The sequence below is a fragment of the Telmatherina bonti genome (assembly GCF_933228915.1).
Source record: "Telmatherina bonti genome assembly, chromosome: 20".
NCBI lineage: Eukaryota > Metazoa > Chordata > Actinopteri > Atheriniformes > Telmatherinidae > Telmatherina > Telmatherina bonti.
The window spans coordinates 23,476,567-23,489,171 of NC_136618.1; positions in this window are offsets into that span (position 1 = coordinate 23,476,567).

The following is a 12,605-nucleotide window of genomic DNA, read 5'->3' on the forward strand; positions in this document are numbered from 1 at the left end:
CTGTCTCTCCCACTTACTGTGTCTTTCCTTTTTCTCCCCTCATGCCAGGCTAGACATTAGTATGCAAATTCGGCTGTGGTCAAATTTGAAAATAAAGAATATTTCTTAAACAATCAAGACGGGCCTCAAATCCGTATAGCTCCTCTTGGAAAAGGAATGTGTTTAGCACAACAAAGCAGCCAGATAACCATTCTGCTTGCTGTGATGCTAGACAGAACAAGTTTAAGAAAAAATCACAGTTCTTTTCTTTTTGGGCTTTGCAGCATTTTCATATGCCTATCTCTTTTGTGGTCCAAACATATAGTTTCAGTCATGCTAATGTCTGGATTTTGTCTGGATGTCTGAAACAGTTCATTCTTCTCTTTTTTTTTAGTCATTTTGTTGTAGATTTGCAGCTGTGTTGGGGATCATTTCCCTGTAGCATGAACCAGCTTAACTCAGACTTTAGCTGCACAGATGGCCCAACATTTATTTCTGCAACAACTTAGTATACAGATGACTTCATGGTCTACTGGATGACTGCAAGGTCTCTAGGTCCCGTGGATGCAAAACAAGCCTAAATCATGAGCCCTCTACCACCAGGCTTGGCTGTTGCTATGAGCTGTTTGACCACTTTGGTCTTTTCTGTACAAAGGCCATTCTTCTTGAGGACTTAGTTTGTTCAGGTGCAACTTTCCAGAGCTAAGCTTTATAACCGAAACACCTTCACCTGCAACCCTTCCAGACAAACTTGTTCAGTCTTCTGATTGTAATCTGTAATTAACAATAACATTTCACCTCCTAACTATGGCCTGTAGAATCAGCGATGCATCACTAACAGTGTGTTGAGACCAAACGCGTTTTGAGCGTCAAAAACGCTCAAACTGAACGCTTAACACTGGTCACTAAACTGTCACTTTTATGTCCAACGCCCAAGACGCTCCCGCCGCTCCTGCCGCGTTTGCCGCTTGTCAAGAGCGAGCAGCAAACGCGGCGGAAAAGAGAGGGGGAAAGGCGGAGCTTTTCTTCTATTCAGTTTGAATGATGGCAGATGCAGTATAGAGAGCGGCATGGCTTTATTTAACAAATAAAGCTAGAGAACGTTGTCGTAGGGCAGTGATCGTCACTGTTAATGCAACAAGAGCCGCACTCAGCAGAGAGCTACCCAAAAAAGCGTTCCCATGCTACGTATTCTGCTATGTTGCCAAATCAGTAACATTCAGTTTTTTAGCAATGAATGGTTATCCTAAATATTGCACAGAGTAACGGCATTCTTATGCAACAGTATATGGTGAAAATACAACAATGCCTCCAGAATGTATATTCAATGTATATATGGAGCTAACAACAGAGCAGAGTTCGGTGCAGCTGAAAATTTGCCAAAACTGGCAAAAACCCTGACAGGGTCAGTTACGGTGTGTTCAGACCAAACCCGTTTTGAGCGTCAAGAGGTGCAGGTTTCCATTTAAAGTCTATGGGGAGGTGCGGTAAGGGGGCGTCAAGCTTTCTCGCGTCGCGTTTTGGGCGTTGCTGTTCCACGCGGAATGCACGTTCCGCGCGAAACGCACCAAAAATTTGAGAAGTTTTTTTAAGGTCAACCATTGGTTTACGCCCCGCATCAAGAAAAAGTTTGGATTTTCCATCTCTGGCGTTTGCAGTAAGTTCCGTGCGTAACGCGTAACTTATTAAAATTTTTTTACATTTTTGGTGCATTACGAGAAAGCCTCCACATAAACTTTACATATAAACCTGACGCTCTTGATGCTCTTGACGCTCAAAACGCGTTTGGTCTAAATACACAGTTAGGTTTCCTGCAATTTCTCTGACCATTATCTGGTCTGTCCTTGGACTCGTCCTGCTGGCTCATCCACTTCTTGGAAGAATCCCAGCAGTCTTTGATGTTTTCCTCTTGTGAATAATCTTTGTTTCTACAGAATACTGGACTCCAAATAGGTCTGAAATGTATTTCAGTACCTTCCCAAGATCACTGCTGATGTCTTTCCTACTTGGCACTGTGTTAACACACCTGAATATTCCAGACCAACAAACTGCCAAAAGTCTATTATATAGAAGTAATCAAACTTACATAAGTGCAATTAACTAAATGTGTTTGATTAGCAAAATCTGGCAGATCCTAACCCTCTTTATTTTTATGAAAGCATGTGTCTCAACCTACTGTTTCACAAACAAATAATAAAAATCATAAAATGTTGTCTCAGATTACTTATTTATTTTTGGTTATGCCACATAATATGAAAAACAAAAATTTAAAAAGGTTGTAGTTTACTTTTTACAGCTGTGTATTACAGATATAAGACTTGACCTTGTCAGGCATTCAGCTGTACGGTTGTTACACAGAGTCAGTGTGAGTCCTTGTCCTACTCAGAGCTGCACTGCATCACGTATACAGACACAGGTTGGAATTTTAGATTGAGGTAATAAAACCTGCCTATGGGCAAGGATTCATCCAACCATCACACTAATGAATAGCTACATTATCAATTATTCATGACAAAAAAACTCACACACATTGTCCTGATAAAGTCACCTGTATGGACATTACAGTCTCTTTGTTCAGCTTCTGGTTTACTTCTGATTTCCAAAAGTCATGATGTGAACCAGGGAGCTTAGCCTCCATGTTTGTGATAATGCAGTATGCTATATAGATCATTTAGGAATACAGTTCATATTTTACATGTATCTGTTTTACTCATATTTAATAAAGCTTAACAAAATTATAGACTTTTATGTAGACATTACTGTAAATACCATCAGCCCCTTTAACTTTTTTGCTGTTCCAGCTCTTGGTTTTATTGTTCTTTGCTGTCTGTATATTAGAAGTTTAATATTAGAGTTTTATGCATTGAATTACATTCATTTATTAAAACAGTACTGTACTGAGCTGCAACTGAAATGTATCTAAGCCATATAGTACAGTTTATATATTCAATACTTGTAACAATAATTTCTTGTTTAGCTGTTTCAGAAATGGAAATTTTTTCCTGACTTTAGGCTTCAGCTGCTGACTTTAAGCATGTAGCCATTTCAGAAATTGATTTTTGAGTCACAATATTAAAACAGTTATTTTCAGTAACTGGGTTTTATGCATATGGTTTACAGGGGAGTTTACAACCAGTTATTAAAGTCACCGACCACAGTATGAATTGTACAGATCATCTGACCATGGATTAGATAATACTTTACAATATCTTAGGCAATGATGTATATGACAGGCTATAAAATGCTGTCATTACTTTTATCTGTATTTTTTTGTTATTTTAGCCTTTCAGTTGTTCATATCCTCCTGACTACCAGGAAAAAAAAAGTGCAACTACAAATGACCACTACGTAGGACATTGCTTAACCTTTTAAATATTGTGGTAAAATATAGTTATATTTATCCAAGATACAATTTAATGTGTTTATAAGATATTCAATGAAAATGTAACTACAAAATTTCAAGTAAAAAAGAAAAATATTATGCACTTTTGCTCTTCCCATAAAACATGCTTGTTGCAATGGAGGCCATTTCTCTTGAAGAGAGAAAGAAAGTTCACAAAGCCCCAACCCCACAAACGAGATACCATTTAAAAGCACTAAATTTCCTCTTTAAAGACCAAAAGGTGTTAGTTCAGCAACATTCAATTAAATGAAAATATTTAGGTTTACAAGGGTCATCCACAGAGGACAAATTGAACTACTGGTAGTCAGGAGGATATGTTAGCATACAAGTTAATTTTGAGAATTTGTATCATTACACGTAAGGACAAACTTGGTACATGATTTGAAAGGAGAGATAATCTAAAAAGGTATTAAAAGGATCCAAACACTTTAAGAAGAGGCCTCATTGACCGTTGTGTGAAACATTCTGACATTCATTATACCCTTCACAACTTTACTTTTCCAACTCAGGACCCCACACGACAGCTGAGTTTTACAGCAACACATCAATATGCTGGCTGTGTGAAACATGCGCCATGCTTGATTCAGCGACAAAACCAAGAGAATATTTTTGGAGGAAACAAGGAAAGAGAAAATGTTGCAAAGCAAAGGATAAGAAAAGAGCAAACCTTATATTTAATTTTATCTCCACAGCAAGTTAAAGTCAACACCACATTAACTTTAACTTGCTGGAGAGAGCTTAGAGAAGAGACAGGATGCGATATAGACACCAAGATTAGCCTTCAGCAGGCAGTGCCAAAATTTGCCAAAGTTCAGCAACTTACTGATTACTCATCTCAGTTACTTGAAAAGTATAGAAGCAAAAACTGAGTTTTTATGAGAAAATATGTCTATAACATCCAAACATGTTTGAGACTTAAAAAAAAAACGATATATAGCACAAATTCACACAAGAGTTTCATTGCTGGAGAGACTGAGAATGTAAATCCATTTCACGGACCACACCATTATTACTGTCAAATTCAGAGGTGTCGAAAATCAATCAGGAGTAGGAAAAAAAACGCATTTATAAATATCAGGAAAAGTAACTTGTTATGTAAAAAGACACACAAGAGGAAAACAGATTGCACAGATGTGGTTACTTACTGGGATGCATAGAGTAATTGGCCAGTTAACAGATTCTGTTTATTTTCAGCTTGATAACTTGCCAGCTGAGACTCTAGTATGCATATATTCATTTATACATCCATCCATACCCTGAGAGGGGAAGTTGCTTTGGGGAGACATACTTGTTAGATAGGGGTTCATATATAATTCTGTTTTCCCAAGTTTCTCATAGATAAAACAATTATTTTTCACTTTTCTATATTACAATTGCAAGTCAGTCTAGAGCTGTTTTATGGCTAAAATAATTTAAAAAAAAAGACATAAACACTCATACCAGCAAACATCTGGCTTGAAAGCAGATGGAAAATGCTTAGACAGCATTCAATGTTGAATAATTCTCCATTATAACAGCCAGTAGTCAACTTCAGTTTGCACTTGGTAGCCAGGTGTGCACGCTGTTTTGGGTGCACTATAGGCTACACAGTGGAGACAATCCGCTTTGTGTTTAACAAAACACAAGCAGAAACATGTCACATGAAGCTGCATCCACCTTGAGACAGAAACATATTTGATTCTAAATTTTTTTCTTAGATGGAATTGTTTAAAAAATGTGTGCATTACAAGCAAACCACTGAAATGCAATAGTTTATGTGCTAGGACTGTAAGTGGAGCTTTGATTTTGCCACAGAAAAACACTAACAACAAAGAATAAAACATGGAAAAGGCCCACAAACTTGATGTGATGTAGACAAACACCAGAACACACTGGTGGAGAATCAAGCTAATAAGGAAACATTTGTGTGGATTTTGGAGGCTGTGCAGATTTAATTGTAAAGCCAAATCATGATCAGTAGTTTCTGCAGCACAAACACAAGAGTAATCTGTCATTGTCAAAGCTGAAGGAGGAGCCTGCACAACCAGGTTGAGGGAGATAGGTAGGGCAGTGGTGTCATTGGTTCAGGGTGGGATTTGTAAACACAGAAACAAAACAGTGGTGTTTTCAGATTTATTTGACATTGGACATGTTGTCCCCATGTGAGACTGAGCTTCTGCAACAAAAACTCTCAAACAGATGAAGAGATTTCAGGATTTCATCAATTGGATAATATAATGAACCTGTTTAGATGTCACTACTGGTATGACAAGTTAATCAAACAGATTTTGGATTTTTTTCACATTATCTATTTTAGTCTTATTATTGCTAACTGCATTGCCTGCTGCGCACATCCACAACAGTCCTGTCTTCTCTTATGCTTTTTAAAGGTCAAGTCTTGTCTTGTCACTTTTTTGAAAAGTGAGTCCAGTTCATCTTGAGATGTCACCGTTGTCATGATTGTGTGGTGGAACCTGTTTGCTGCTGGCTGTAGCTGGTGTGAGGCCCCTGAAGACTTGATCAAAGTCTGGTTCTTTCCTTCGTTTTTTTCCCCCAATACAAGGGGAAAAAAAGAATCCAAACTTTTTTCTTCATATGTTGACCAAAACTGATTCTGCTTTATTCAAAGATACAAATTAATAACAGAAAGTATCTAAAACCAATTTATTGTGTTTGAGTCCCACAGTTTTACGGGCAAGTTCTCAGTTAGGGCTGTGCACATATTGCATTGTAATTAGCGATTTAAAATATTTCATGACACGTGTCTGGTCTTATTCCAGCTCCAGATCTCTGAAATGCATCATTGATGATCGTTTACTCAGTTGGAAGAACAACAAGCCAACCAAAGCTTTGTGGGTATTAACAAGAGGAATGCCACCAGTCTGTGCCAGGGCCACGTTGTATTTCAAAAAGAAATTAAGATAAGCAAATTTATTTAAGTTTGCATGAAGAGATAACTATTTTAATCAAATTCCCTTCAACAACAGAGGAATCATGTGGGATGTGTGGGGCACATAGAAAGACAAGCATTCTAGAGTTACTCGCATGACTGCTGACACATTCTTGCCTCAGGCCATAGACCTGTATACAAGCAGCAAAATTCTGAAAATAAAAATAAAAATATAAAGTATACACCTCTGGTTGTCTTCTTCACTTGTGTAAAAGTGCCAAGGATATTTTATAAATACAAATTTTACAGTAAAAGTATTGATTAAAATCTATTGTTTGCTCATGCTCTTTTCTTTGTTCTGATTGGTCAGTTCCACTGAGCAATGCAGGGACCATTGCTTTCATATTCAATGAAGTTATTTAATTTACACAACCATTATATTAATCCCCCAGTGCAATAAAAGTATTTGATTACTATCCAGCATTTTATTGAACTTTAAAGCGTGCAAAAAACCGTAATTAAACCATAATTAAACTGTAATTAAAACAGTAGTGTCCAAAGTCGGTCCTTGAGGGTCTCCTGCAGATTTTAGATGTATTGCTGCCTGAACACACTAGACTCCGCACAATGACTCTTTAATTTAGGTCAGGTGTGTTGAAGGATGGATACATAGAAAACCTGCAGGATCCTGGTTCCCAAGGACAACAGTTGGACACAGCACTGCTTTGTGGATTTGATTGCACCATGAGTGACCAACAGCACTATATCTGCTCTGAGTTGCCTCACACACACAGTAATGCAGCAAGTCAGAACCAAACCACAGGTGGCTCCCACTTTTTACAACATGGTTTTAGAAATAAAGAAAAAAACAAAGAATACCCCCAATATTAACTTAGCTAATATTACAGTACTATTAAAAGCAGGAAAAAGACCCTGCACTCCCATCCAGTTACTGTCCAATTTCATTAATAAATGTAGATCTCAAAATAATCAGCAAAGGTCTAGCCAGAAGGATAGAAAACACAACCACTTCCATTGTTCACCATGACAAAAACAGGCTTTTTAAAGGTAAGACATTCTCATACCAACATGCACACATCAACTAACATAATAGATTATTCAAAACGGCATATCATGGAGTCCATGGTTATTTATTTAGACGTAGAAAAAGCATTTGACCAAGTAAATTGGAAATTCTTATTTACGACTTTAAATAAATTTGGGTTTGGGTCATCATTCATTGACTGGAAAAAAAATATTATATAGCATGTGTGCATGTGTAAATACCAATGATCAAACTTCCAAGCTTCTGCTTACAGAGAGGCACCAGACAAGGCTGCCCACTTACTTCATCACTTTTTTCCAGTTTTTATTGAACCCTTGGCAGCTGCCCTAAGACATAATAAAAAAATCAAAGGAATTCATGCTAAAAATATAGAACATTAAATAAGTCTATATGCAGATGACATTTTACTTTTCCTTCAGAAGTCGCAAACATCTCTTTCCTTGTCAATCAACTCAATAATAAATTCTCGTCAATATCGAACTACTCCATTAACTGGTCAAAGACTACAGTTATGCCCATTAACTGTGATTTTAAAAACATATCTAATACCACAGTCAGGAAACATTAGATATTTAGTTGTAAATATCTCTCCAGGACTAACAGAATTAATAAAGTTAAATTACGATCAAAAACAGTAGAGGATGACCTCTCAAGGTGGAGGCGCTTGCCCATATCACTTATGGGTGTGTGTGTCTGTGTGGGAAGGTTTTTTGCCAAGGGAGCACAGCTGGTGCACTGGAGTGTGGCCTGGCTGTTGCACGGTGGTGGTCTGTGAATCCTGGCCCTCCATTGGCGTGGGCTAGGCCCTTTGTCTGCAGGGGTTGCTTTAAGGCTCTTGGAACCCTGGGCCCCGTGCTCTGTCTGCCCTGGGTGGCTGGTGCTGGTCCGTACCTGCTGTGGCCTGCGGGGGAATCTGGCTGACGGTTCCTGGCTGGGGCCCCCCTCCCCTGCCTCCTGGGTGGGTGCATGGCTTGGTCCAGAATGAGGCAGCTGGGGCCTGTGCTTGGGGGTGGCTGCCAGCTGCTCGGGTCTTGGAGTTCTCCTGGCCTGCCTCTCACCTTTGTGTGGGCGGGGCCACATTGGCACGATCACTCTTCTCTGAACACGTTCCACTCTGCAGGTTTATCCACTAACAGCAGCTAGTTTTCTTTGTTTCTCATTTATATTTAACTTGATTTTCTTTGGTCCTGACAGTTGATAGCTTAGTCCTCCGCAGGGTGAATATGAATCTAAGGTAGACCTGTTTGTGTATATGTGTGTATGTGTATGTACATGTGTATATAGGCGAATGCATATGGCTGTATATGCGTATGCATATGCATATATCTGTTTTTTCTTTCTTTCTCTTTTTATCACTCACTTTTTCTCTTTCTCTATGAGGTGTTTTCTTTTCATTCTCTTTCCCTTTGTCATTCTGTCTCTGTTTTATCCTCACTGGTTTGGTCCAGCAGTAGAAACTCTGTATTACAAACAATTGTGCAAAATAAATAGAGAAATAAAATAAGAATCCAGAAAAATCAAGGGGATCATTATACCAGTAAAGCTCCCCTTGGCAAAGTAAATTTGCTCAGCAGAACACAGCATCCAGACCATCATTCTGCTAGCTTAAACGCTGGACAAGACACAAAAAAAAAAAAAAAAAAAAAAAAAAAAAGAATCAGACCACAGACACAATAAAGAATAGATTGCTTAACATCAAAGTCAATAAAAAATCACAAGGCAAATCAGTGCAGTTTTTATGCCTCAGGAAGAGTCCAAGAGATGACGAAGATAACGACATATGAGGAGTGAATGGCCTCCATCATCAGAGAAACTTTCTGACATCCTACCACAAGAAAATGTACTGAGAGCAGCAACATGAAACTATGACTATAAATCAGTGTTGGAGACTGAGAAGACTGCCATCTCAGGCGCAGCTGTGCAACAAGAAGCACACAGACCTGAGCAACCTTGCACTTTGGCTGCTACAGCTCAGCTGTGTTACCAATGCTGAGCTAGAATCCCAGAGAAATGTCGGGAATACGATGAGCAAGATATGGATTGAGTAAAGATGAAACAACGACTGACTAAATGAAGTAATAATTTTAGAAACGTATCACAAGTTGTTTCGAATGAATATGATCATCTGACACATGGCTTTCCTCTCGGTGAGGATTTCATGCTATGTATGATGAATGTGTGTTTGCACTCATTTAAGTGTGTTAATGTCTTTACATAACATAATTAGAGAAAACGGATGAGTTTACATTTAAGTTGTGGCAATAATTTTATTGGACTAAGCAGTCAAGAAAATAGATAGATGTATATCTGGGGAAATGAGATCACCCGTGTTTTTGTTGTGTCATTCAGCAGTAAATCACAAGGGCTGAAAATGTGTGAAGACATATTTTATGTAAATCCATATTGACTTAAACATGGCATATTCTAGTGTATAAAGGCAAGTTTCAGTAAGTTTATCATTCTAAAATTACAAAAATTTGCATTGGGCACGTCTCTTCCAATGAGAGGCCAAATGTTTAAATGATGGTGTGCATGTGATATGGTTTAGGTTGGGAGTGCACGCATAATAAAAAACCTTAAAAAGTCTATTGTAAAGTTATGATGTAAAGCAAAAACAAAAACTGTAAGCTCATTATTTATTCTATTTCATCTTTGTTTCAACATGTCCAGGGTTTATCCTTTGGTATTGCTATGTTCTAAAGTTTTTGCATGATGAAGCATTTTAAAAGGGTTGCGATGCTAAACACGATAAGAAGAGTCTTGAATTGTGATTTGTGGATGGATCATAACAGTTACAGAGTTACACCTTCAGGGTGTTCGCATGGTTGGACTTCCAGATTATGTGCAACCACTTGTCTTATTAAGAAGTCAATCACTTTTAAATGGATGGTGCATTGCTGTGTGCAAGGGTGCGTTAAAAACAGCGGCACTTTCTTTGTGGAATTCATTAGGCTGCTCTGCTTGTTACTTTATCTTTAATGAATCACACAGAAGTGTGTGCATGCATGTGCTTTGTAATTTGTCACAGAGTTATATTTCTCATCATATTTTGACCTTGTTCAAACATCACTGTGTATGAGAAACTTGATAGTCTTTACTGAGTCCAGTTTTTAATGACTCTTTGAAGAGAATTCGACTCTTGAGTGATTTGAGTCACTGAGTCAGTCATCCAAAATGGAGAAATCCATTTGCACACATCATTGTGAGAAGAAGTAAGCATGCTTGTGAATAATTTATTTCTACCTCGTCAATCAGAAAATACTGGTGCAGAGTAACAAACTTTCAACTTAGATGGGTGGAGGGGCTCCCCAAGCTAAAAAGAGTATCATTGCGCCGGTGGGCCAGGGGTGAATAAGCGACATATTTCTTTACTTTGCTGGTAAAAGAAGGACACTGTGGGTAACTGAGTTATTTATACATTCACACCTCAGAGCAGGGAGTGAAAAAGTGATGACCAGGGAAAGGGGGAGATGAGTTGGAACTGGAAACCAGAACTGTTGCTGTTCATGGTGTTGGGAAATCTGGCTCTTTTGGTTCAGTGTCCAAAAAGAACCCAGTTCTTTCATTACCCAAATGACTCTCTGAACTTTGTTTTTTGCCTGAATCAACACATGAATTTTCCTCATCAGGCTGGCTGCAATTTGTGCCAATCAAAATAAAGTCACATCTACAGATTTGGTTCTCTCTAGTGGGATTTAGCTCCTTTGGCTCAGTTCATCTTACACCCAGTTTGCCAGTATAGAAGTAGTTCAATAATGGCATTGTACATGATGTTTTGTTGCAATTAGTTAACTACTAGTTCCAGCAAAGTCAGTGAAAAGGTTAGTTGAGACTATGAATTATGACTGAGTCAGATTAACATAAAATTTATTAATATTATTATCAAGTCTTGAATGATTTGTTGTATCACATATAGATTTAAGTCTTGCTCTATTACTCATTGCATTTTAAACATTTAAACAATTTCAAGACTTTCTAATTTACCTTTCAGTGTCAGAGGCCTTTACCAAGAGGTGAAATTAACATACTTTTTCTCTCTTCTACCTGGGTTGACTTACTTAGACACTGGCAATCCTGATAAGTGGTACTATGAAGCTGGTTATCATTAGTAATTCAACCCTGTGTTTTCCCATCTTGATTAGTGTGAGCTCACATAAAAGGGATTGTGTTAGCAGCGTCTGAAAAATTGCAAACATGAAGAATCCCTGCACAGCATCGTACTTCACTATGGAGGAATAGACAATTATTCTCCAAAAATATAAAGAATTAAACTCACCATCCAGGCCAAAGCCAGGAAGGATTGCTGGCAGAAAACTGCCAACCCTGTTAATGTGTAAATTTGTGAGATTATAGAATATTAATTTGTTTGACAATATGAACGGACAGCCCCTTGATCACTCAATTCCACTTTATTACAACCAGGATGTTTGAGGCAGAGCGCTTCCCCATGCCCTTCTTTTCCTTTATATTTTCTATTCAGTTCTTTTAGGCTGAGCACTCCCATGTGAGCATCTTTGGTGTTAAATATTTATTTCTTTCTGTGATGGCATGACTTCTTGTACGTTCTATAAACTCATGTGTCTGCATTTCTACCATGTGACCATTGTTATTAACCTCATTATTTCAGAAGCAACCCCAGTGGAGCTAAACAGACTGGAGAACAAGTCAAGAACAAATACAAAATGATTCTTCAAAGCAGTCACTGACAATGCTTTATTTCTGCACACTATCTCTGTTGTATAGCTGAAATCAATGGATTTTTCTTATTTTGTTTCCTGCGGAAGAGTTGGCAATCATAGAGCAGTCCATCTGATGAAAATGTCTTACTTGCATATAGGTCCCAATTGCATATAGAATTGGTACATCAAAAGCAGTGCATGTATTACTAAAGATTCTTTCTCTCCGGAGATTTACTCTCAAAAACTGCGGAATGAGGCCGAAAAAATGTTCTGAGAATGGGCAAGCCATTTTCCAAGAGATCTAATTGGAAATGGTTTTTTTTTAATGTTTTTTGGGCTTTTATCCAATACATAAACCAGAGCAGAGCAGGTTAGCTGTTAAGGATAACTTACCATGGTGATTTACCCCGGTGAAACCAGTTTCGTAGTGCAGACTACCCCGGTTTATCCCAGAAGTTACCTCAATCATAAAAAAAATCGAGCTCCAAACTACATCTCTCAGGTCTTCCACTTTTCTAAGCATGATTTTTGCTTCTTTGGTGTAGCAGCTGACATTCAGCAGAAGGCATTCACACTATTCACACAATACTTTATTTGATTTTATTTGAC